The sequence below is a fragment of the Hylobates moloch genome, unplaced genomic scaffold (assembly GCF_009828535.3).
Source record: "Hylobates moloch isolate HMO894 unplaced genomic scaffold, HMol_V3 SCAFFOLD_2, whole genome shotgun sequence".
Classification (NCBI taxonomy): domain Eukaryota; kingdom Metazoa; phylum Chordata; class Mammalia; order Primates; family Hylobatidae; genus Hylobates; species Hylobates moloch.
The window spans coordinates 84,376,513-84,381,578 of NW_026652277.1; positions in this window are offsets into that span (position 1 = coordinate 84,376,513).

The following is a 5,066-nucleotide window of genomic DNA, read 5'->3' on the forward strand; positions in this document are numbered from 1 at the left end:
AAATATACAGAATACTAATATTTTATTCTAATTAACATGTGTTAGAAGTGTGTTCTCCTAGTCTGTGGCTTGTCTTTTGTCCTTTCACATTTTTATGGTGTCTTTCAATAAACAGAAGTTTTAATTTTGATAGTTGTATTTATCTCTTTTACTTTGCAGATTCTGCCTCTTTTTTGTCTTAAATCTTTTTGTAACATACAGTTGCAAAAATAATCTATTTTCTTCAGGAAGTTTTAAAAAGTATAAATAAATTCCTGTCAGAAATTTATTTTTTGGTTATGACGTGGGTCCTTGTGGAAAATGAATTTTCCAGGCGTTGTTTATTAAATTGTCCGTTTCTTCTACACCTCTCTAAAATTGCTGCCCAGTCTTCTTTCACATATGTAAAGGCCTGTCTCTGAGGTTCCTGCTTTTGTTTCATTGGTATATTTACCTATCCTGTACCAGTAACACACTAGTGAAACTTTAAATAATACTGGAAATATTACTGGCAAATTCTCTCCACTTCTATATGTACATTTCTTCTTCAATAGTGTATTGGCTTTTTTCTCCCTAGATATTCTTGACCTTTTGCTTTTTTGAATAAATTTTAGAATTAGCTTATCAGATTCCACAAAAATGATTTAATAAATTTTTTCTGAAGATTTAGTTTCATTCATTATAATTTTTCTATAACATAGACTGAATCTACACAAGTAAGAGGTAAGTAATTTTAAAGGAGTGTGGAGAGATTAAGGAATGAGTTAACTCGGTGACATAAATCCTAAAAAATTTAATTAGTGAGATTTCATTTTGCTTAAAAAACATGAAACATCACAGCCTATAGGAAACCAGCCAAAATCAATGAATCTTAAATATTTTATCCCAGCTTCCCAGCTAGCTCATTTAAAAATCATGCCTATCTTGGGAGAATTTAAGTTTCTAATAAAACTAGTGAATAAGTATTTATTCATAAGCAATTTGTTTCTTTCTTTCTTTTTTTTCTTTTTTTTTTAGAGACAGAGTCTTGCTCTGTCACCCAGGCTACAGTGCAGTGGCACAATCATAGCTCACTGCAGCCTTGAACTCCTGGGCTCAAGGGTTCCACTTCAGTGTTTTGAGTAGCCACCATGCCCAGCTAGTTTTTAAATTTTTTGTAGAGATGGGGTCTCACTATGTTGATCAGGCCTCCCCAAAGTGCCTCCCAAAGTGCCACCACTGGTCCCATAAGTGATCTTTATGTACCCGGCCCTGTTCTAGATATTATGGAAAATATATAAATGGAGTAAAATATAATTTTGGTTTTCCAAAGATTTTATAATTTATCATGGAAACAATTGACAAACGATAAAATTCCAAATTTTGTAGTTCTGATTATGAGCTATTGTGGAGTAAGAGATTGTAATATTTTTGTTCTGGACATATTAAGTTTGGGACAATAGAATAATATATATAACTGGAGCCATGAAGTGAGAACATACTTGAGATGTCAACTAGTTTTTAAAAGCTAAAATCATAGTGGGGTCTCAGCCTGAGAACTTGAAGGCGGCCCTATTTGAATGGGGCATGTTTGAGTGTAACTCAAGGTCCAGTAGGGACTGCTGCTCAATTAAGGGGGTTTAGTGTATGAATTTGAGTACCAATAATAAGCCAGGTATCATTCTTGAGAAGTCCGTGCTCTCCTAGAATTCAGAATCTGGTAAGTACTGAGATACTCTTGGGAAATAACTATTCTAAGGGAGAAGAATGTTGAACACAGCTTCTGGGCTGAAAGAAGCAAGCTCTCAGCTTCATTCCTCCTCTACTTTCCACCCTCCTCTACCCTCCATCCTCCTCACTCCAAGACTAACCTTGGCATACCACTCATCTCAGTTAATACCAGAACTGTAGGAATGTGAAGGGAATAGGTAAGTTCTGTGAAGTAAGTTGCACCAGTCTGCATCTGGAAAGAAATGTAGCAGGAAAAAGCATCAGTAATGATCAGCTGGATAGAAGGAAATTAGTGGCTGCCTTGTGGCAGTTGAGAGGATTATTTCATGAGCATGAGTCAGATGCCCCATACAGACTCCCATAATTTGTTGGGGGAAGTTTAGAGATGAGAAGTAGAGAATTTTGGATTTCTCAAATATGCACTGTACCAGTGAATCTCCCTCAATTGGTAACAATACCATATCCCCAAAGGGTGTTCGTAAATGTGTGTAGGCATTATTGTTTACCACAATGATTGTGGGGTTATATAGACATTCAGTGTGTTGGGATTGGGATAATAAGCTAATGCAATGCTCAGAACAATCCCACACAAGGAATTAACTTTCTGCCTAAAATGATAATAAATAGTGTCTCTATTGAGAAAGTGTGCATTGTAACGATACCAAATAACAGGATAAACTATAAGGTTGTGCTCCAATTCTCTCTTTGTAATATTCAGATATTTGATAAATCGCAAAACATCAACTCCATTTATTATTAATTTTTTAATAAAATATGGCAGTAAATAATAGTAAAAAAAACATAGAATTTGCAAACTCAAGGAAGCACAAACCAGTATTAAATTTAAAATTTAAAAATTAAATAAAATGCAGTACCATTTTGTATCCCTAAAATTTATCCTGCCAGGAATAAAGGTCATTGAGGGAGCCTAGTTGTTATTGAATTCATGTTCTGAAAAGAAGGGAATTTTCTCTTTTCCAAATCCCAAGAGAATGGAGATTAATACTGAAATTCAGAGAATAAAGTATTTAAATTTATGTGATCTGTGTTCTCTAATTCCAGAGAAAATAATCTTTAAATCGCTCCAAGGGGAGCATTCTCTTTCTCTTGTGCAGGGGAAAAAAAGAGCAATTATCTTAACTGAATGTATTCCTTCCTTCCTAAGTAGGTTTGATATTACAGCCTCCTGTTGTTGAAAATCCATTTCTTCCGTGTTCTTCTGCCAGGGGAAATTCCATTTCATTAATCTAAATGGGAATTTTCAGAATAAAAATAGAGAAAAAAGCTTATCCAGAAAAAGGGGAAGATACTGTGCCAGAAGCAGCAGGAGATGTACCAGGAGAATATTACGGGTCAGATATCAAAGAGAAAGTTCACCTTTAACAGCACAAACCATAATTTCCACCCTATTTTAATTGCAAAAATGGAATGCATATTCTAGCCCTTCATACATAATGTATCATTTTATCAACCATCTTGAAAGTTAAAAAGATTCAGACCTGTAAAACTCTTGTGTATTTTTTGAGAAGTTTTTAAAATGAAAATATAGTATATATTTTAAGTTAAATAACTTATAAATTGGAAGCCTCTCCTTGCTGAAATAATTTGGAAAAAAGGGAAGAGGGAAAGGTATTTTGGAAAGCATACTAACTTGGAAGCCAGATAGCTCAGGATCAAATCCCGGCTTTACCACTTGCTGTGTAACTGGGCAAATTTCTTAGCATTAATTTTCTAATGAAACGTCACAGCAGAAGTAGTAAAAGACACAGAATTTGCAAACCCAAGGAAAAAAGTACAAACTGCTACTGAATTTTAAAAAATCTAAAAATTGAATAAAATAACAGTGCAGTTTTACATTCTTAACATTTCTTCTGTCAGGCATAAAGTCATTGTCTTTTCAATTCTATTTACAAATGTAATCGTTCATTTTTCAGCTCATTTATTTTATTACACTACTTTCTGATATTCAGCTAGCAGAAAAGTTGGTACTGCCCAGAAGTTTTGTCTTTTGTCTTTTTTTTCAGATACACAAGTCGTTAGATATATTTTTTGTTTTCCAAGGTACCACAGGTGACAGTTTTATTAATTGTTTCACTACTATTCAGTAGGAGTTACCAGTTTTCCAGCCTGCCATAGCAATCTACTTACTTCTGTTCCAGCCTCCACTAATCGTTTGCTCAACATTTTTCCAGTTTTTGCTAACAGTTTTTTTTATAATTATTCCAGTCCTTGCTGATAGCCTTATTGCACAGCTTTTCCAGCTTCAGCATCAGCTGCCTAGTCCGAAAGCCACTGTCATACATTTTAGATATTTGTCGTGGCAACACCCCATTTACAGACACAAATTTTTATATTAGTTAATTTTTGCTTATATCACTCTAATATATAGTCCCTTAAAAGCATAATCATTGATTAGCTCACAATTCTGTAGACTGGCAATTTTGGTTAAACATGTGGATATTCTTTTTTTGGTCTCACCTAGACTCACTCATGCAGCTGCATTTTGCTGTCATCTGGGGTCTGATTTTTTATGAATGGCCACACTCACATATTTGGTGGGTGGCTGAAGCTACAGGGGCAATTGGGCTACATGTTTCCAACCTGTGGCAGACTAGCCTGGGCTACTTTACAGTTCCAAAACCAGCAAGAGAAAAGTTTCTATGTGTAATCACTTTTCTAGTCTCTGCCTGTGTCACATTTCCTATATTTTCATCGGTCAAACAAGTCACTTCACTAAGCCAAGAGTCAGTGAGGGAGGTGGCTGAGGAATAGATGGTAGGGACTTAATATAGGCCAAGCTAGGCGGGGTGCTGCGGCTCACTCCTGTAATCCCAGCACTTTAGGAGGCCGAGGCAGGGGGGTGGGGGGTTAACGAGGTCAAGAGTTCCAGACCAGCCTGAACGACATGGTGAAACCCCGTCTCTATTAAAAATACAAAAATTAGGCCGGGGATGGTGGCTCATGCCTGTAATCCCAGCACTTTGGGAGGCCGAGGCGGATGGATCACGAGGTCAGGAGATCGAGACCATCCTGGCTAACAAGGTGAAACCCCGTCTCTACTAAAAACAAACAAACAAAAAACAACAACAGAAAAACAAGAAACAAGCTGGGCGAGGTGGCAGGCACCTGTAGTCCCAGCTCCTCGGGAGGCTGAGGCAGGAGAATGGCGTGAACCCAGGAGGCGGAGCTTGCAGTGAACCGAGATTGCGCCACTGCACTCCAGCCTGGGCGACAGAGCGAGACTCCGTCTCAAAAAACAAACAAACAAACAAACAAACAAACAAACAAAACATATAGACCAAGCTGGTCCAACCTGCAGCCAGTAGGCTGCATGCAGCCCAGGATGGCTTTGAATGCAACCCAGCACAAATTTGTAA